This window comes from Protopterus annectens, chromosome 4.part1 (genome assembly GCF_019279795.1).
Source record: "Protopterus annectens isolate FY-2018-M chromosome 4.part1, PAN1.0, whole genome shotgun sequence".
Lineage (NCBI taxonomy): Eukaryota > Metazoa > Chordata > Ceratodontiformes > Protopteridae > Protopterus > Protopterus annectens.
The window spans coordinates 534178203-534201636 of NC_056734.1; positions in this window are offsets into that span (position 1 = coordinate 534178203).

Consider the following 23434-nt stretch of genomic DNA (forward strand, 5'->3'; position numbering starts at 1 on the left):
TACTCTGGAACAAGCTAACCATCTATGTCAAGCAAAGTTCCTCATTAGCACTCTTCAAGAAAAATCTTGATGAGTGGATGGGAAATAGCGACAGGGGCACAGGCAGTTAACGTTCTTGGGTGGCGTAAGCTAGGTAACCTTGTTGGCTAGGTTTACTTAGGCCCTTGGACCGATAGCCTAGTACATACCTATGAACCTATGAACCTATAAAACTAACTAACCATGCTTATGTATAAAATGACAGTGACCCACAAGGACAAAAGTATCATGTGAATTTTAATGGGGAAAAGGCATAAATGTGAGAGGTGTGAAGACTTTGGAGAAAAAAATCATTACATTCTTTTGTTTACATAATGTTGCTATCTGCCAGTGGAAAGGCCATGAATGACTGAAAAAGTTATGCAGCTGTATCAACACTTTAATACACAGCATACCAAAAGTAACACTTTTGGTACAAATCCAGGATGATTTCAGTGGTTCAGTGTCAGATGTGACCTTTACTTGGGTAAAGTACACTGGGAGAAAGTATCAGAATATTTACAGAGTGTGAAACATCAAGAAGCGTATTGGTAACTGATTGTCACAAGTTACTCCAGTAATCAGATTTATAATAATACTGAAAATATTTAGTCAGTCTACTAAATCTAGTATAAAAAAAATTCAGATAAAAATCAAATTTACAATACCAGAGAATCTGTAGCCAGACGTTTATGTCTAGTAAAACATTTCTGATAAAAGAAAGGAAGTCCAAACATAAGATAAAGACAAGTAAATGATGACTGTTTTCCTATGATGCAATACCACTGGGCAGCAAAGATTGAAGGCCCTGATGATAACCCTCAACCACCAGATTAAGGATATTTTTTGTTAGTGTTCATTGTATATAACTTATTAGTTTATTTAACAAGTTTTATTATATTGCTGTTTATACTTAGAATGGGTTAACCAGGTTCAGACGTGTTCCATTTAAGTACTACAGTACTTAGGTACCTGCACCTGAATGCTAGACAGACTACTTCATTTAGTGGCTTACTGAGCACTGCCATAACTCATCACAACCAGTTTTAGTTATCTGCTCGCTTGCTTTTCTGAATGCTCAGTAAGAAGTAATAAAGCACTTCCTAGAACTTGTACAATACACACACAGTTCTCAGTTTCTTTGCTCAATAATCAGGGACAAAGCCATAAAACTCAGGGACAGTTTTTAAATATTATTCTAATTGATTTGAAAATGTCGCAGTGGTGCAGCGGTAGCGTTGTCACCTCCCAGCATGAGGTTCTCCCATTCACTTCTCGGCTAGAGCGCCTTCTGTATGGAGTCTGCATGTCCTCCCCATGGTCGAGTGGCATACGAAGGACATGCATGAATGGGCGTGCCTTCATTTAAGGTTGGGCGTCGAGCTGGCACCTCGGCACCATAAAAATCTATTGCCAATCATTAGCGGACCGGAGTTCCGCTGTGGCGACCCCTAACCGGGAAAAGCCGAAAGAAGAACATTCTAATTCATTTGAAAAGTTGATAGAGTAACAGGTTTTGCAGCAACATGCATTTTCTAAGCAATAAGAAGTAAGAAACTAATGGCTGGCAATACTGATTGACTATAATCATCAGTGATTTACCAGAAAATCTAAAATTTGGTGAGGGACAAGACAAAATTATAACACAAAATCACAGACAGTGGAAATGTTTGGTAATATGCTTGTTGGCAGTGTTGTTATCTGTTTGAAGGAATTTTTAAAATCATTTGACAAAGGTTCCCAGTTTCTCTCTTCCAGGGAAATAAAAATTATATTACACTTGACTTCAGTTTTATTCCTGTTGCTGAAACTGTTTTTGAGGATTTAAATTATAACTATTTTATTATTTTACTTTTTCAAACAGAACAGCTTATTTAGCAAGGTGTTGGATCCATCATGAAAAAAGTAGTAGTTATTCTTATGAGAGAAGCTTAGTTGATGCTATTTTCTACGTCTGAAAAGCACCGTCTCTTCCAGAGATGTTTTCTGATTGGTTATTTTGTTTATTTTATTTTATCTGATCGCTATTTATAGATGACTGGGCAGTGGGCTGCGTTCCACTCAAATTGATGTACTTAGGTAAATGGTAGATGGTAAGGTATTTTCATTTTTCCCCTTTGATTATCTCTCTCAAACCATCAATTGTTATTTTTATTACAACTGCTCAGTTAGACTGCGGTGGTGGTGCTGCGGTAGCGTTGTCGCCTCACAGTAAGATGTTGTCCTGTTCGATTCTCAGCTAAATCATCTTCTGGGTGGAGACATGCGTGAATGGGCATACCTTCGTTGAAGGTTGTGCGTCAGATCTGGCAACTTGGTACATAAAAATCTACTGCCAATCATTAGCGGACCGGAGTTCCGCTGTGGCGACCCCTAACCGGGAAAAGCCGAAAGATACAACAACATTACAACTGCTCAGTTGTGTCTAAGGCAGCATTAGCTTGTATTATCTTTAGCTGGCTGCTTTGATTTGCTTCTAGATGCAATGAAAGGATTAACAAACTGTGTGATATTCTGTTGACAACACTGATACTAATCAGAAATTACTGTCCACAGGCCACCACTAGCCTCCCTTGGACTCCTTTTGTAGCTAACACTTAAAGCACTAGGCAATAGAGATGGCCAGAAAATGTGTTCCCCTTCTGTCATCTGCTTCCTAGCACGCGGTATCCTAAGGCAGTGCTGTAACCGCCTAATGCTCACTGATAATACGTTTTTTACAGAGAACTGTGTGAGACGTATAAACACACACTATGCAGTGAACAGCACATAGTTACACCCTCACTTTAATCACTGCCACATTCTCAAATAGAAACTTCTAAACTACTGATAAGAAGTAGTAAGTGGCAGTTGAAGATGGATGCATGTTCCCTAACAGGTCTTATAAAAATATTAACAGCAATTGTTTGCTATGATGGCAAGCTCTTACAATTTCAGTATTGAAATTGTAAGAGCTTGTCATCATAGCAAACAATTGCTGTTAATGTATTTATAAGACCTGTTAGGGAACATGCATCCATCTTCAACTGCCACGTTAATTATTTCATTTTTAACTTGGTCTTCCAACATCCTTTAAAATTGTTGGTTTCAATTTTGACTAGTACAAGAATACAAATTTTCAAAAATCTTTGAGCATATTTGCTGCAAGCGCTTTTATCATCATGTTTTTAATACTGTATACATGATAACAAATCCTCTCTCTTAAGGCTCTTTCTGTTTTGCCAATGTAAAATGAAAAACATGTTGTGCATGTAGTAACATACACAATAGTCTTTGTATTACAGTTTGCTATGGGAAAATGTTGCTTGTATTTTAATAAGATCCTCATATTCCCTTCAAAAATAGTTTCAATATACCCATATTGCTGACAACAGCCGCACTTTGAAGTACATGTCAAATTCAAACTTATAACATTTGTCATTGATCATTTTCCAAAAATACTTTTAAATTCTTATCCTTCCTATAAATAAAGTGTAGCTCACTTCATATTTTGTCTAAGGTTATCAAAGTGGGTCAGTGAAACCCAATAACTCTGAATAACGGTCAGGATTCAAGAAATCCTACATGTCTCTAAAACTGTGTGAGCATTGAGATGAGACATGCACATGACAGCATGCAGATTTGTATTCAGTAAGCAGCTCTATATATCATATAGAAACACGCAAACAATGTAAACATAGTGGCATGTTAATTATAGCATAAGCAGCTGAACTGTATGATAATCAGCCAATCCAAGATGGCAGAGCGCGTCAACAAGCTATAAAGCAATTGTGTACAATTAGTGTAGCCTTCTGCATTGTATTCCAAAACCTACTGGAATACAGTCATGGAAAGTACACTGGAGGGAAAGAATGTTAGGGGCTGCTGCTCTTCTGCTTGTGTATGTGCAATAGGCTCAAGGCTATGCTGCTATTCCTGCTGATAGACCTCAGGCAAGGAGGAGATGGGTATTTAGACCTTGTTTAACTTTTCATGGTCTGCATGAGGTGGAAGTAGTAGAGCACTACAGGGTGGATAGAGATACACTCCAGGAACTCTGTAATCTCTGTTGCTCTCACCTGAGAACAAGGGCAAACCGATGGGGAGCCAGTACCTGTAGAGACCAAGGTATGTGTAGCACTTACAATATTAGCCAAAGGAACATTTCAGAAACCTACAGGGGCAATGCTGGGGGTGTCAAAGGCATCAGCATCCAGGACCCTACACCATTTCCCGAATGCTATACTACAGCATGCCTGCGACTATATATATTCCCCCCATAAGTGCAGAGCTAGAACTATGCAGGATTTCTACCCTGTAGCACACTTTCCTGAAATCTTGGGTGTCATAGACTGCATACATATTAAGATCAAAGCACCATCCTGGGAACAGGAAAGGGTCTACATCAACAGAAAGGGGTTACATTCCATTAACTCCCAGCTCGTGTGTAATACTAAGGGATTCATCCTGAATGTGTGTGCTAGCAACCCTGGCAGTTACCATGACTCTCAATATCTGGCACAACTCACAGCTTTTCCAGAGGTTTTGCAAGGGTGATATCCCAAAAGGCCATTTACTAGGGGGTGCAGGGGATGCACTTGAACCATGGCTGATGATGCCCATCAGAAATGCACCCACACCCTCAGAGGAATGCTATAATGAGGCACACATTCAAACAAGAAATATCACAGAACATGTGTTTGGGTTGCTGAAGTCAAGGTTTCAATGCCTAAATACATCAGGGGAGTGCTCTGCAGTATAATCCCAGTAATTGTGCTGAACTTATCACAGTCCATGCTATCTTACACACTATCATCCTGTAAAAACAGGTGCAACAGGAATATCAAGGGCTAGGAGAAAACAGTCCACCACCAGTTGCAGGGTCACTCCAGCCACATGCAGGTGAGGAGTCAGTGAAGAAACCACCAGCTGCTGTGGGTGTAGGTGGATGTAGGCATGCACAATACACCCTCACCCTGGCCTATGGGGGTATACCTTTCATCCTATGCACAAACATTCACTAAAACTGATGTCAGGCAATGCTCACAACCTTTACTTACTCATGTAATGGCTGTGTCCTGCTAGCATAAGACAGAGTCAGCCCCAAATGACAACAGTTGCAACTACAGGACTATCAAGGTAAGTGTTGAACCTGTAAAAGCAAAAAAGTGTGTAAGAACAGGAGTGAATGGCAGACACCTGCATACTGTTACTTGAAAATGTACCTAAGTAGCATGTGTGTGAGTTGTCTGTCAATAACATCAATATGTGACAGGACCGACTAATGAATATACATTTCAGTAGTTTATCAGCTAACATGGCTCATGCATCTAAAGTACCCAGTACAAAAAAATAAGTCCAAACTCTACTTCTCCCTACATTTTCACAAGTGGAGCAATAAGCATGACTTCTATATCAACAAATTCAAGTAGAGATCACCACACTACAATGCTGTAATAAATCAGAAAAAATTCCAAATAACATCACCATTACATATCCTAAACATTCATTTAGATGTCCACCAAGTGCATCAAACAATATTCATGTGTAACCCTAAATCAAAAAGATAGAAACAAGCTGATGGCACAGTTATCATCATTTGCACAGGGTGGGGGTTGGGGGACAGGAGGCCAAGAATGACATCAAAGTAATGAGTTTGTGCAAGTAAGAAACACAGGCAGGCAGAAATATAAATAATATCAAATGGCCACTGAGACAGAATGACCTGTAACCCTCATTAAGGCCTAATATAGTTAGTATATATGGGTGTCTTTATGGGCATTCTATGTGAAATGTGTGTGTGAGTGTCTTCATGAACACAGTCAAGCTCTGTGCTAGCATTACATCTTGGCATGTCAGACAGGTGCAAGATGTGCATGGTAGAGGTATCAGTTCATTTTGTCGTCCCTGACCATGAGAACTGGCTCTTCCAGGTGTTGCACTGGCACATTCATGCCCATGGTCAGATGTGGTGTTGCTACCTTAATGTGAGTGATGTTTGCTGGACGAACTCTCCTCAAAACTACACCTTGGTCCACGACCTCATAGCCTACCATGTTGGGGTGTGGGCACCTCAACCACTGACGGAGCAGTGGAAGTAGTGCCACTATGGGAGCAAGATTGGGCATGGCCAAGTCAGCTAACACCAGATAATTTTTCAGCCCTTAGGCCACATGGATGCTGTCCCCTTCCCAGCAGACGTTCCATCACAGACACTGCCCGTTCTATCATGGCATTCATCCAATCCATTGAATCGGCCACAATGTGGAGGCAGTCGTGTACATCAGCTTGTGCCATGTCTAGAAGCCTAAGCATGTCCTCAGAGGCCCAAGTAGAATGTGCCTGTGCCTGCACAATGGCCCTAAACAGACGTCAAGGTGGCACATAATGACATATCACCATCAAGGTGGAGGGAAGACATCAGGCCTCCTATGGTCTCCCCTACCAACCCTCCTGCATGGCAACTTGTCCATACTTTGGTTATGGAGAGAGTCTACCACTTTTACCACACCGCCCTGATCAACTGTGTCAACCTCAACATGTACACTCTCTGAGAGCTCAGTGAAATGGTTTTGTGTAGGCATACCGACTGTGTCTGAAGGAAATCCAATGGATGTGTGACTCACAACCTTAGTGTCCGATTCAACCTCTGCACCCGCAAACTCAACTGTGCCTTCATTTGACCACCATCATCATCTGAGTCTACCAATACTCTTAATATCATGTGGTAGGAGTCCTACACGTCCACTGTCAGGATCACCTGTGATAATAAACAAACACAGGAAACAAAATTACTAGTCACATAAATATTAAACCAAAATTTCTGAACAAAAAGTAACACTGTTCACATGATTGTTAATAATACAGTAGTACAGTCACTCATTATACAACTCTTACACATACAGATATATATAAATATATATATATATATATATATATATATATATATATATATATATATATATATATATAAATAATTCTTAATAAGAACAAAAACAAAAAATTGGCTTACCATGTGCAAATGTCTTATCACTTTGCAGGGTGGATGGGCCTGGTAGAATGAAGCAATGAAAGGATGGAAATTAATCATTACAATGGGAATACCTCAGGGACAGTGAATACATGATCACCTCTATGCCCTGTAAGTAATAGCTCTAAGTGAAAGTTGTCCAATATGTCCACCCACACCCATGTGTACTGAACAACTCTCTTGTATGACTGTATTGACTTATCAATAGGTACTGATAAAGAAAACATGCATCACAAGTAGTAGCAGCAAAATTATATTTTAGTCATTGAGCCAATATAATGTTGCCATATGTAAACTTACCTGGAAGCTGCTCCTGGGACACACCTGGCCTCCCAGCCACATCTGTACCACCATCAAGCACATGGTGCACAAGCTCCCCTGAGCTGCCAAGATCTCTGACAGTGGACAGGAACTCCTCATTTGGTGCCAGTGGTGGCTTGGTAGCAGGATCACCCCCTATAGCCAGCTGTTCTCGGGCATCTGCAGCCACCCTCCTCCCTGCTGATGAAATCATGTCAGTGGCCCGATGCCACACCTGATCATAATTGTGCCCATGACCACCAACTGCATTTACATTGGCTACTAACCGGTTCCAAATCTCCTTTCATATCCCCCCAGCCTCTTTCAAGCAGGAAGGTTCCATGCTGCCTCACGGCCTGGATGATGGCCTCATTCGCAGAGTCACTGAAAGGTTTTTTATGTGGCTTGGTAAACTTGGGTGCCATAATCCTGTAGAACAATATGCATGTGTATATACCTTTAAGAAGCTATCCAAGGGCTTGCACTACAGTATAAATACTGAGCACACATGAGCCTGACTGCCATTTTGTAGTTAGCTGTTGAGATGTGAACATGTATGTAAGTAAGCTCTGTTTGTTAGTCTGTTCATATTCAAAGATGCTGCTATCCATCCTGATGTGTTTGCATATGTTAAAGTATCTGAATGAAACCCCAAGCCTTCTTATTATTTGTAATAGAGACAAACGAGTGACGTGGTGTCAGAAGTGGCACATCTAAAAGGACATGGTGACAGAAGTGGTATGTCAGAACCGGCATAATAAAGGGGCATGAAGTTTTAAACAGCTTGGTGAAAACGATTTAAGGCACATACCCAGATGTTGGTGGAATATACAGTAGTGGACCATCCCAAAACTGTGCATTCTTCATAAAACAGGTCAGAAACAAATTTCAGGTATTAAATCTTGCTCAGCACTATTTCTTATTCACATAATATAAAATGAGGCAAACAGAATGCTCTAAATAATTTTCGATAAACAAATATGTACGATATTGATAAAAAATATTCAAATTACTACGAAAAATGTTTGTCAGCCACAGTGTGTGTGTGTGTGTGTGTGTGTGTGTGTGTGTGTGTGTGTGTGTGTGTGTGTGTGTGTGTGTGTGTGTGTGTGTGTGTGTGTGTGTGTGTGTGTGTGTGTGTGTGTGTGTGTGCGTGCCTTCTGTGAAGGTTGGGTGCTGGGCTGGCAACTCAACACCATAAAAACTTCACTGCCAATCAATCTACGGACTGGTGATCTGATCCGCTGTGGTGATACCTAACTGGGAAAAGCCAAAAGACACTGCTTTTACTATGGAAAATGTTTGAAATAAAATCCGGTTGCATAAAAGGAATAAAACAAAAGGAAATTACTGCATTTTTTTGAAAAGCATATGTATTTTCATATTAAGCAAAGATATCCAAGTTTTCAGAAGACTATAAAGTGTATGCATGTTTATGCAGTTACAGTAAAGCTATTTCACAAAGTACAGCCATTACAAGGCATATTTCGCAGAGTACAGCCATTACAGAGCATACTTCACAAAGTGAAGTATTTTGGAGAGTTTATTGTGCATTTGAATTTTGTCACAAGCTCACAGAACAGTCTGTTCATACATAATTACCAGGGCCATATTTTCAGTGTCTTTGTGTATACTTTGTGAGCACGGCAGACAGATTTTGAAAGCCCAGTACACTTGTGTTTGACAGTAATATTGCTGAGAACTGGAGAGTGTTTGAGCAAGAATACAATATTTTCATACAGGCTGCATTTTCTGATAAAGATGGCCATACAAAGACATTTATTCTACTTAATTTAGCTGGGTCAGAAGCAATAGAAAGGGAACGTTCATTAATGTATGCACCTGCTATCTATATAAGAGAGGGGGGAACCATCATATTGTTGTACAGGCTGAGTCAAGGGAGGACCCTGACTGCTTAAAACATAAATTTAGAGAAATGTGTAACCCCCAGACAACTGTTACAATAGAAAGGCACTTAATTTACGTAAGGGATCAAAAGCCTGGTGAAACTTTTGCAGCATATATAACTGACCTGAGAAATCAAGCTAAAATGTGCATATCTGGTGACTTAAGGGATGAGTTGATAAAAGACAGACTTGTGTATGGCATAAAAGATGATGCTGTGAGAAAACTTTTGCTTTGTGACAGTGATTTAACTTTAAGTAAGGCCATTGAGATTTGTCAGATATACGAGCTCACAGAAAAGCACACAAATATGCTTATAAATGAGAGCAGCTCTAGAAGGCACAGTGATAAAGCTCATGTTGATAGCAGGCAGCACGTGGTTAAAAGAAACAGACCCAAGCACATGGCAGCTGTAACCCCTGCAACACTTGCTGGTAAACCCCAGAACTTTCTAGCAAATTCCAAACTTCACACAGTCTCAGTGAAGCATGAGTGTCAGCAAAATAAAAAGGATTCATGGTTGCCACCACTCCTAATGTACCAAATTTCATTGTCAAATGTCATAATTGCGACAGTTATCATGAATCTAAAAGGGAAAAGTGTTTAGCTTTTGGTCAACAATGCCACAAATCTAATAAGTGGAATAATTTCAAGAGATTTTGTAAATCAAAAGAGGGTGGGCACCATTTCATTAAAAGGGAACACTTTAAGAAACAAGTTGATCAGTTAGATTGTAGCAAACCCACTCTTTATGTTGATGGTCTGTCAGCGTGGTCAATGCAATGGATTTAAGGGCAGAGAAAGAACTATTTTGTACTGTACCGATAAATGGCAAACACAGAGCTCAAAGTTGATACAGGTTCCAAGTGCAATGTTATGTCTGCAGAAACATTTGCTAAAGTGCGTAAAGGTGAAAGGCTTGATTTGGCAAAGTGTGTGAAACTTGTTGCTTACGAAGGCTCAGTTGTGCTTTCATGTTACTTCCAGCAGAGTAGAAGAAGCTATGACTTGTTATTTTATGTGGTCAAGAGGCACATTCAGTCATTATTAGGGCTCGAAAACTCAGAAAATGGGACTGATTTCATTTAATAAGGAAGTCCACCATGTTAACTTAAAAGACCACTACTCTAATTTTGCCCAGCACATTTTTTCTACCTATGCTGATCCAGACAAGACAAACTAGGCAAACGTCTAGTTGTGTACTCCATGAAGTTAGGCCCAGAGGTCAGTCCAGTTATCAGGCCAGCACGTAAAGTTTCAATAGCCCTGCAGGACAGAGTCAAAGCCGAGTTCGATAAAATGGTGCGACAAGGTGTAATTTGTCCAGTGGAAACTCCAACAGAATGGGCGTCTTTCATGGTGGTAGCTCATAAGAAAAGCTCAGATGACATCTGAATGTGTATTGATCCATGAGATTTGAACAAAGTGCTAAAAAGACTTCATCATCCAATGCCCACAGTTGAAGAAGTCGCAGCCTTGAAGCATTCATTTTGGCAAATTCAGCTTGACAAAAAATCCTCATTGCTCACTACATTCAGTATTCCATTTGGCAGGTACAGATGTTTGAGAATGCCATTTGGAATAAATTCTGCAAGCGAAGTCTTTCAGCAAGCAATGGAGCAAATTTTTTCTGGGTATCCTTGTGCTATCATAGTAGACGACTGGTAGGAGGTCGTAATGAAGCCGAGCATGACAGAATCCTCAGAAAAGTTTGAGAAAGGGCATGTCAAGTGAATCTTAAGCTCAATGCACAGAAATGAAAATTCAGGCTACAAGAAGTTCCTTATGTTGGTCATTTATTTACAAGTACAGGCCTACGACCAGATCCCTCAAAGCAAACAGTCATTCTTGAGATGCCAGCTCCAGACAATATTCAAGCCCTGCAACATTTTCTTGACATGGTCAACTACCTAGGCAAGTTCATTCCAGACTTGAGCCAACTTTCTGCACCACTCAGATAGCTGACACATAAAGATATATCCTGGTCTTGGTCAGAGCAACACCAAAGAGCATTTGATGTCCTGAAATTGAGAATTACCAGTCCACTGATGCTCAGATACTTTGATGGTCAGAAACCAGTTATACTTTCCTGTGATTTTTCGAAATTTGGACTTGGTGCAGTTATTCTACAAGAGGACCAACCCATTGCCTATGCACTGAGAACTCTTACCCAAACTGAGATGCAGTATGCCCAGATTGAGAAAGAGCTTTTGGCAATTGTTTTTGCATGTTTGGAGTTCCATTATTATGTTTATGGTAGACCTATCCAGATCGAAACAGACCACCAACCACTAGTCACTATCCTGAGTAAGCCAATCCATTCAGCTCCAGCCTGACTGCAACATATGATGTTGAGATTGCAAAAATACAATTTCAATCTTGTCTACAAGAAAAGCAAACTTCTTTATCTTGCTGATACATTATCCATATCACCCAGAAATAGCACTGAACAAATCCTATGCAAAAAGTTTGAAAACCCTATAACTGTATTCTGTCTCCTACAGACTACTAAGGGGTGATCTGTGTCTGGCCTTCAGGGCAGTGTCCAATCTAGCCCTGATGGAAATGTTACATATTCCTAAATCAAACTGTACAAGGGTAAGACATTAAAAGGATCTTAACTTAGCCTCTGACATAAATAAATTATGTTGGAGAGAAAGATATGTCTCTCAGAGACTACACCTTCATGTAAGGCATTTCCCCTCCCTGACCCTCTTCAAGCGCAAACTAGATCAATGGATGTGTAATCATAAATTTACTTGTGAAGTGGTGCCCATGACCCTCACAGACAGAAGCAGTCAGTATTCCTTATCAAAGCATAGGCTTTTAGCTATTGAAAATTGTTAAACTTGATTTAAATTTGGCTAGGCATGTATAGGCTCTTGGGCCATTAGTCTAGTACTCTCCTATGAAAATATGAACTTATGATGTGCGATTGTAGCCTATGTACAGCTATAATGTGGGTGCACTGAGTCACAGATGTACCACTACATCAAATCAGTATTATCATTTGATAGTTTGCACGAACACATATGAATGTGTGTCAGGATTCAAAGGCAGTATAACATTTTGAATGGCAATGTCAGGGAGACAGTGATCATGTGTCACATGTCTTGAGGTTTGGCATGTGCTTATAGTGCTTGCTTCATGTATTGTTTGTTATGTGTACAATATTACAGTGACAGCTTCCTTGACCGTTGACATTTGACTTTGCACTGCTGTGCTTTCTGTGAACATGGGCATAGTTGATACATTGCCATCATACTGACATACTTCTGTACCATGGATCACTTCTTAATTCACACATCAATTGCAGATGCTTCAAACAATGTCCATTGCTATTACATTTGTTAGATGTATGTAATACCCTGCTGTGTATAGCAAATACACTCATAATAGTGTGGTGTTTGTATGTGTTGTTATCTGTATGTCTGATACCTACATCAGCCAGGGATGCTTTAGTCAAGTGTATCACATTTGGCACAGTGATCTCCCATACATCAGGTAGGCCATATACAATTATTCTTTGGGATGTGTACCCATTAAATTTGACAGAGCATAGTTTACGTCAAGGTGTTCTACTAGCCTGCATGATTCGTTTTTCTCTGTTGCACCCAGTAAATACACAACTCATTGATGACTTTGATGCTGTGGGTTTGTTTACTGCAGGTGGTGTGTTGTTACTGATGATATTGCAGTATTTTTACTCCTGGTAGTCACAGTGGCTGTCCTCACTATCTCATCGATCAGGTTTGCATGTAAGCAAACTTAAATGCATCCTCTTTATGTGCTTGCGCTGCTCTGCACAGTTTCCTGGCCATTAGAACTGCTGCTGAATATGAACACATGCTTGTAACGATAAGCAGCATGAATATGCAATTAGTACTGCTACTCATCGTGCTAAGTCATAAACTCGTTGTAACGATAAGCAGCATGAACATGCAATTAGCACTGCTACTCATCGTGCTAAATCGTAAACTCGCTGGAACGATAAGCAGCATGAATATGCAATTAGCACTGCTACTTATCGTGCTAAGTCATAAACTCGCTGTAACGATAAGCAGCATGAATATGCAATTAGCACTGCTACTCATCGTGCTAAGTCATAAACTCGTTGTAACGATAAGCAGCATGAATATGCAATTAGCACTGCTACTCATCGTGCTAAGTCATAAACTCATTGTAACGATAAGCAGCATGAACATGCAATTAGCACTGCTACTCATCGTGCTAAATCGTAAACTCACTGGAACGATAAGCAGCATGAATATGCAATTAGCACTGCTACTTATCGTGCTAAGTCGTAAACTCATGTAGATTTTGCACAAAGCCTACACAGAGTTTGTCAAATCCCCAGGAATGGTTTTAGCTAACTTCACATTACTAGAATGAGTCAACACCATAGCCCTAGAAAATAAAGCATTATTCTTATTTATAAATGTGTGAAGTTCAAAACCAGCATTTAAAATGGCCGCAGACAAACATAACTACGGTCTTTTTGTCATTGAGCAACATTTTATGGTAATCCGAATCACCCCATGCTGTTACCAATGTTTCTGTTTTTAAGGACTTCAGAAGGCCAATGTTTAAACAGTTATACATTAAATCTCTGCGTTTACCCATGACTACAATACTGCTGACCCTGACACAGCAGCCAACTTCACTAAGAAATTTTGTTCCCACTTAGGCAACGTCATAGATATAGAGTCTTGACTTGAGCCACATACAATAGGAAATTAAAAAAAAAAATTGCTGGTGGTTAGCTGACATAAACATTATAGCAAGATAAAAAAATCCTTAAACTATACTGTAAGGCTAGAATTCCTCAGAAAAAAACAAGAAACTGAAACACTCCACAAGGACCAATAAACCAAAGTGTGGACACAAATTAGCTTCTGAAACTACAGATCATTATTTAGTTTAGTTATATTAGAAAACTAAGAAATAATGCTCAGCATTGCTCTCAATCTGACTCAAGTGACATTGCAAATATATACTGGCAAACAGCTTCTCTGCAAATTTCACCAATGAAACACCTATTCCAACAACACACATCCCAGAATCCCTTACACCCCCTGTCATCACTAAAGTACACACTCTTAAAGTGTTATCAAAAACCAAAAGCACTTCCTGTATGAGTCCTAGCAATCAGGGGCGGATCGTGCTATAGGACTACAGGACTGCAGCCCCCCCACCTGTAGAAAGAAAGAAGAAAATAGAACAAACCCCCCCACCTGTAAATAAATAAAACAAAACCACAAAATTGTGAATCCCGGAACTCCACGCATGTGTGCTTGGAGTTCCTAGTACTCACAGAACTCCAGACTGCTGTGTCAGGCAGTCCAGATAGGGGAGAAAGGAATCTCTGCCCTGCAGCCCAGAAGTCTGTGTGGTGATGACCGCATAGAACAGAAGGACACCGGACTGCATCGTCTGCAAGCTGGAGCCTCCAGCCTACTCTCATGGGGAAAACCAGACAGCTAGGAGAACCATAAACCAGCCATTAGCTTGCGCGGGCTGAGGAGACTGCTGTGACTGAGGAGGCTGGAACTAATTCAGGACTGGCTATGGGCTGAGGAGACTGCTTTTACTGTGTGGGACCTTCAGGTAGGGTATGTGTTGCACAGGCTGAGGAGACTGATGTGACTGAGGAAGCTGGAACTAATTCAGGACTGCTGCTATGTTGGGGGCAAACCATGGGTTTGAAAGTATTGACCTGTTTCATTTATAGGGAAAAACATGGTTTGACTAGTGAAATAATTAAAGTGGGAGTACTTAGAAATGAGTGCCACTGTAGTGATATTGCAACAAGGACCTACAACACAAAAGTAATAGAACAGGTTTGTTTAACTTAGCATCTGCTTGTCTAGCTTCCTGATTAAAGTAAGACTGTTTTGAGGTGACACTAGATGCTTCATATTAGTTGTAGATACTGAACTTTAGGAATTAATGAATAACTTGAGTTATATCTGGAAGCCTTAAATATCCATGGAATGTGCTCTTTCATACTAGAAATTGTCAAGTGACTTAAACCATGTGACTTGATTCCTTGTAAGGAGTGCTGAATTCCTGGGAAGCAGAGTTTTAGCATTCTGCTTTCTGTTTTGAAATATTCTTGGAATTTGGATGGTGTTATTTGTACAGTTTTGCCTTAATTTGCACAATTAAAACTGTCATCTCTCTGAAAAAGAGCAGGAGGCAGTTTGTGGTAAGAGAATTATATTCTTTATTCACTTTGTCTTCTGTACTCTTTGTAAGTTGTTGTCTGTACTTTCTTGTTCTTTGCTCTAGCTTTACTAATCTTTCAAGAATTGATTACTGATTTCTTGACATTTGATTCCAGCATGACCCTAATTATCTGGGTATTCTGAGTTTTGATTTGATGTGTGTGTGTGTGTGTGTGTGTGTGTGTGTGTGTGTGTGTGTGTGTGTGTGTGTGTGTGTGTGTGTGTGTGTGCGTGTGTGTGTGTGTGTGTGTGTGTGTGTGTGTGTGTGTGTGTGTGTGTGTGTGTGTGTGTGTGTGTGTGTTAGGGTTACCACCTGGCCCACTTTGCGAGGGACAATCCCTCTTTGGGCAGTTGTGTCCTGCAAAAAAATGAAAAAATGTCAAATGTCTTGAGATTTTAGGACAAACATATTTCCTATATTTTATGTAATAGTTGCATAACAAATTTATTCTGTTTCTGAAACACCTAAATGTTATAAGAAACAGAATAAGCAACTAAAATGCTACAAGAATAAGCGTTTATTTAGGTAGCAAAGTGAAGTTCTGTCCTTTGTACTGTCCGTGTGTATGTTTTGCCTTGCAAACTCTGACGTTTGGGCATTTGAAAAGGTGGCAACCCTAGTGTGTGTGTGTGTGTGTGTGTGTGTGTGTGTGTGTGTGTGTGTGTGTGTGTGTGTGTGTGTGTGTGTGTGTGCGTGTGTGAGTAAAATGCCCCAGTTGCTATATACTGGTGGATAGAGAGAACACATGGTGGTGGGTAGAGAATACCTCAGGCTTGAACCCTGAAACTTGGTTGCAGGTGGCAAGGGCCTGAATTCCCTACCCACCACCATTTGTAAAAAAGATTGCAGGATTTTGCCATATATTTGTTCTGTTCCTCATAAAATCTGTGGTTTCTGTATGTTTGTTTTTCCTTGCAAAGTCAGTAGTGCAGTGGTGCACTGGTAGCATTGTTGCCTCACAGCTACAGGTTTTCTGGATTGATTCTTGGCTGGGGTGCCTTCTGTGTGGAGTCTGCATATCCTCCCATCTTACAAAGAAATGTGTCTGGAGTGTTTCTCCCTGGGCCTCTGCTGAAACTTGGCTTTTGTTCCAAGTCAGACTTTCCTGGTTAACAAATGTTAAATAAATAAAAATAACAGGCATTTGAATTTCAGACTTCATATTATTCAGAAAGTACATGGTAACACTAAACCTTTTATTCTACCAATGTTCAAAGTTTGTAACATAGATATTTGAAATTTGTACCTATTTTTGGGACTGTATTCCCCCATTATTGGTTTCATCCAGGTTTTATATGCTAAGGTTGAGAACTATGGTGAGAAGTGAATTCACTGAATATGTTTGGGGGCTGTATTCCCCCATTACTGGCTTTGGCCATGTGTTTTTGCTAAGAGGTTGAGAGTTATGGTGAGAACTGAATTCACTGAATATGTCTGGGGGCTATATTCCCCCATTATTGGCTTTGTTCAGGTATTTTGTGCTAAGAGGTTGACAGCTCTGGTGAGGACTGAATTCACTAAATGGTAGCCATTTAAGTTTCAGTCTTCCTGTCTTTCACAAAACAGCTGATTTGGCACAGTGGTATGTTGCTCTGACTGTTTTGCACAGGGTCCCCTGGGTTCAAGACTTGGCAGTGAAATGTATGGTGGTAACACAGCATTTTATTCTAACAACTTTCCAACATTATACAAGCAATGTTTAAAATCTGTCCCTGGTTTTTGGGCTTTTGTCCCCCCCCAATAAATGTTGGCTTTTTCCAGATTTCTTGTGCTGCAAAGTTCAGAGATACAGCTGAGTGTCAATTAGATTTTACAAGGAGCTGAGAGCTGCAGGGGAACAAAAGTTTAGTGCTGCTTATGCTGAGTCTGCTTACATTGTTAACAGCCCAACAGGTAGTGTACTTGCTTTTGATGCAGAAGGCTGTGGGGTCTACTCCCACAGTAGGTAGATGCATTGTTGATACTGTACTGAGTTGTAAAGGGGGTGGATGCTGCAGTCCTTTTTGGTGAAGATACCTAGTAACTATGAACCTGTTATCGGTTTGCCATCCATTCCCTATTGCAATGTTACTAGCTTATCATTTGTTTAATGCAACATAGGCAATTTATTCCTCAAGGGCAACAAGCACTTTATTTGTAGATGAAACAATGATGTATAAAGTTGTTTGCTAGCAGCAACATCTTCATTAGTTACAGATTTTTTAATGTGGAATTATTTAGATGACTTTTACTTCTTCAGAGATTGTGCATATTTACTGATACTGGTGGACTGTAGAAGTTTGAGTAGACTTCTATGATGGAAATGTTCTGAATTGGTCAGTTTTGTCATTATTGGTGCATGCATTTTGTTTCATTGTTTACTGGAAAAATGTTCAAAACAATAAATTTAAAATGCCCTCGAACAACTATACTGTATTGTACAAGGAATATTATTTAATACAATTAGGAAGGTGTATCAAAGAGCAAGTGTATGTTTCGTGTTCAAGGGGCCTATGATTTGAAAACAGACCAACGTTAATCTTTATCTGCCATTGGCAAAATGTATTCTCTTTGAATGTGGGTTTCAATGCTGTTTCAATGAATGTGAGTTTCAAGGGCAGAGAAGTTTTAATGCTGTCTATTTTCATTGTGAGACTGCATTGCTTTGTTTAGCAGATATCTATTAGTGTTTGTGTTGTAAAATGCAAAATAAAACTTTCAAATGAAATCCAAATCATTGCAGAAGTAAAGCAGTAGGCACATTACAGTGTTTATGGTAAATGGGGCAAAATAACCAAGGAATGGGACATTGGAATGGCTGTGGGGGGAGGCTCCATTCAACCATGATTTTGTGAGAGGGGAAGTGCAGCAAACTCAAAGACAGCCCCGGCTGAACTATACCTCTCAACTGTCCAGATTTTTGCAGAATGAATAGATTTTTGCTTCTTATTTTTGGTTTGTTCCTTATAAAATTTGTGGTTTTCTGGCAAATCATTTAGGAATGAAGTCACTAAATAATGACAGACATTGAGTTTCAGACATCATAACCTTCAGAAAAATGCATCCTAAAGCAAGACCTGGTATTCTATCAACTGTCTTAAGTTTATACAACAGCAATTTTCAGTACTGTTTGTATGCTCCCCCAATATTTTTTGCCTTGTCCACATTTCCTGCATTAAGAGGTTGAGAGGTACGTGCAAATAAATCACTTTATAGAATTAGGAATATCCAAACCTCTCAACTGTCCCCAGTTTTGGCTCAAAATGTTGTTCTCACCCTCATAATCCCTCAGCAAAATGGCAATTTTGGAAGAAAACGTGGAGAGTTTAGAATTATAAATAACTGTAATGATAAGAGTTATAGATTACTTTTGTTTCAGAAATGCATGTCGATGCTCTTATTTTGTCAGCTTCTCAAGTTAACAGTACTAATATTAAAAAGGTGTCCCTTCTTTGACAGGTTCCCAGCTGTATTGTGTGGCAATTTTATATTTTTGCATCATATTGTTGGTCCATTTTTCATAAAATTGTGGTTTTCTGGCAAATTTGTGGCAAATCATTAAACATTGAAATTAGAAAATAATGGCAGACATTTGAGTTTCAGATTTCATACCCTTCAGAAAATTCATACTAATGCAAGACCTACTACTAGTCGATTATCTTTCTAAGTTTATAAGAGCAATATTTAAAAATTGCCCTTATTTTTGGGCCTGTGTCCCGCTTCTATGTATGGCTTTGTCCAGATTTCTTGCTCTGAGGATGAGAGGTATGAGTGTTAGAGCCATCACCATCAGCCAGAGACATTTCAAATTGTGACATACTTGTTGCACCCCACTCCACATTGAAGTGGCTCTGGATGTGTCCAAGCAAGGCAAGGAGCAATTATGCAGTGTAAGTGTACAGAGTATTCCCCCATCCAAGGTAGACACAAGTACAACAGTGGCTTTTCATCTGTCCTTGATTTTGCAGAATGTTCTGGTTATCTGTCATATTTTTATTCTGTTGATTTATGCTTCTTATTATTCAGAAAATGCATACTGTCGCAGTGCCCTGTTGCTCTGTGTTTAAGTAGCAATGCTTTAATGAGCATCAGGTAAGCTTGTCATAGATTATAAGATGCAAGTAAGCTTTAATAAGCATACTGTTAAAGAATTACCAACAGTGAAAGCCTTTTTGCTGTTGCCATGCAGAGAATATTTAAATAAATAGATAACGTATAAGCCTTAGGTATTGAAATGCATATGACAGTATTTGTAATAAAGGACAGGATTACAGTATTTTCAGAAGCTCATTACATTTGTTGGAGACTTGCAGTCATCTTTGCAGGCTTTACCCATAAACTAAACAGAATGCCAATCTATCATGTGTGGTCCATAACCTGTGCAGTAATCTTTTAAGCAATTTATCTTGAGCTTGTTTCTTGTTTGCTGTTCATTTTTTTACTTTGATCATGTCTTCCCCATGAAACAAGTAGATAGTTGTTGTCAGGCAGCAAGTCTTTTTTGGCTAAGTAACAGTTTTACAAGTGGGGGTATCACAAAGATTGTTACTTTCAACATGTTATTTGGTAATTTTATAAAGCTGAATAGAAATTATAATTAGAACTGCAGTGCAAGGAGAGGTGGTTTGAGTTGAGCGTTGCATGTTTTTTTTTTTTATACTTGATTGTGACTGGCATTCCAGTAATGTATTTAAAAAGTAATTTATTTTTTCATGCCTCACAACCTGTGTGTTTCCATCTTGATATTAAGTAAGCTGTCATGTAGCCAATGTATTGAAATTTTTTCTTCTACGCTTCATTTTGTCTTGATTGCACTCTTGTAATGATGGTTTGGCACCCAAAGCAGCTTATTTAATTAAAAGTTCCAGTTGTTGTGGTTTTGAGCATAGCTCCACTCCATTCTAGTTGGCCACATCCCTTCCTATTGGCCCCACCCATTCATCTGTCTCCCACTGCTAACAACATATCTGGGTGCCTGTTTAACAGTATCAAGCATACTGTCTCTGAAATTCTCTTTAAACTGATTAACCTAAGAACTGACATAGGCTATGTTCCCAAATCCTGGTGCATTGCTGTGGTTATGTCCTTCCACAAAGGTGACATGGCAGGTGATTCTTCATATAGTGATAAGGTAGCCAGTAGAGTCCCCCAGGGATCATTACTGATTCCCCTCCTGTTTGACATCTATTTCTCTGATCTTAAAAATGATAATCAGGACCTTTTGGTTAACTTAATTTGCAGACAACTGCAAACTGGATGAAGCTGAGGGTGCAGTTGTCAAAACCCCCTCAGATATCTGCACTCCTCAGAAGAACTTACTCTAGTTAATATCTGGTATATGGAAAATGGGCTTTAATTGAATGCTATAAAGTACAGTATTTCTTCTTTCAGAAAACAGAGAAATTGCCCTCAACAGACAGAAGAGAAAGTGCAATTGTGTGGCAACTGTAGTCAGAAAATCCTTTTATTTAGCATAATTAATAGCTAAAGGAATTTCACCCAGATCCAGAGATGTTATCAGCACTGATCAGACCAATTACAAAGTACAACACTCTATTTGGTATGTATTATATTGAACATTGCAGCAAACTTGAAAAGCCCCAAAGGTACCTAACAAAAAGATTTCTGCTTTTACGAACCCTAGTCACCAGGAGAGACTAGAAGCCCTGTGTCTGTACTCTCTACCTTCATAGCCTACTTGGGGGGGTCTGACTTATTGTGCCATTAGAGATCTGGTGGTCCGTGACCTCCTATATCTCAATAAGCCAAACAGCTCAGTTGCTACTAGAACCAGAGATCTAAATCTTCATCAGCAGATTAACAGACTGTGATGGAAAAAGAGAGAGAATGAGATAGAGAGGGGGGGAGAGGGGGGGGGGAGATTCATCATCCAGCACCTCCCCCCTTCTTTGAAATAAACTTCATCTGTAGGTTAAACAGTATGATTCAATATCTTCCTTCAGACTAAACCTAAATTACTGGATGGGTGCTCTCAAGTGTACACCAGGACTAAATAGCCTCTTCCTCTTCGCAAAACAAGGTAAAAACTTAGGGTGAGTATTGCCAAGGTGTGCATGGCCTTTGGACTAAATGCCATTGAAACGCATGTGAAACCAATGAAACCTATGTATGCTATCCTGTAATATGTGGTTCAGTTAACTGTCATGCATCCGGTCCTAAATCTCACAAAGTATGTATTATTTTGACACGTCATTGTTTAAGCTTACAGCAGGTCATTTCCTTGACTGGTGATCCTTTGAATCATATTTTAGCTAATAGCTCTCCATTAGCCTTTTCCTCCTAAAAGCCCTGATGAGTGAAATTAACAAAGCATTTTTGTGCCTCCTTCTTAATATAAGAAATTCTGAGATCAGCATCTTAGAAACTGTAGTATTTTTTTTTTCTTTTGAGATATAGAAGACTTCAGCTAGCTACTATCCTAGGATCTGGGGCATACTCTCAACTGTCCAGATTTTTGCAGAATATCCAGATTTTTGCCTCATATTTTTTGCTCTGTTCCTCATTAAATTCTTGGTTTTCTAGCAAATCACTGAGAATTGAAGTCAGAAAACAATGGCAGATGTAGTTCATTGAGTGCATTGTTCCTGTTCAGCCACTGTAGCTAGATAGCACGTATGAGAATGGTGCCATTTTGTACAGTCAGCTAGAGTGAATGCAGTCATGAATGGAGATGCACATGTGAGCGTGTTTGAAGTAATGAGTGAATCAGTTAGCTTAAATACTTGTTCTAATTACAGTTCCTGACAATGTTTATGTACAATAAATATCTTGAACCCTACACCACTTCATCGTCTCTTTTGAATGCATGAGACAAGCTACATGGTGCCAGAATGGGATCCGAAGTTGAAGCAGCACATAAGCCATGAGGCATCCAGTTAAAAGAGGAGCAATACAGTATACCGGAGTGAACTCACAAATAGGTCAGTGGTTATTCATGGGTACTTAAATTCATTTAAATGATTTTTCAGTTGCGAAATGTGTGGTGTAGCATTCAGAACGTTCAAAATAATTACCGAGATAAGTGAAATATGTCCAAAATTGTGACATAGTGATAAAAGTATTCAAAATAAATACGAAAGTGTTTTAAACAATTTCCAAAATGTTTAAGATGTATGAAAAGGCTCAAACTACCGCATGTTTCACAATGTACTACTTTTTCACATTAATTAAAACTATTCGAAGTGTCAGAAGTTTCTGGAATGTCCACAGTGTTCGCAGTGTCAGAGTGAAGCCTTTTCAAAGAGACTCTTGTGCATTTGTGCATAATTACAAGTACCTGGTCTATGCTTACTTTTAAATGTATTTTGATGTGAGAGCAGAGGGATTTTGCAGACCTGAACCGCTGGTATTTGTTAATAATATAGCTGAGAATTGGCAAGTGTTTGAACAGGAAAACGATATTTTCATATAAGCTGCTTTTTTTTATAAAGACGCACATACAAAGACATTCATACTTCTTAATTTAGTAGGCTTAGAATCCATTGAGAGGGAATGTTCATTTGTGTATACACCTGCCGTGTATGCAAAGGATGGGGGAGAACCACCATATTGTGATACAGGCTGAAATGCAGGGAGACCCTGAGTGTTTAAAATGAAAATTTAGAGAACTGTATAACCCTCAAATGAATATTACAATGGAAAGGCACATATTTTACACAAGAAATCAAAAGCTTGGTGAAACTATAGCAGCATACTGGCTTGAGAAATAAAGCAAAAATGTGCAGATTTGGTGACATGCGAGACAAGTGGATAAAAGAGACAGACTTGTGTGTGGTGTTAATAATGATGCAGGGTGTTAATGATGCAGTGAGAAAGATTTTGCTTCGAGATAGTCATTTAATGTTGAGCAAGGCCATAAGATTAATATATGAGCTTCAAGAAAAACACACAAATATGCTTACGAATGAGAAAAGCATGCATACAATGTCTACCAGTGTGAATGCTGATAGTGTACAAGAGAAAGCCAAGATAAAA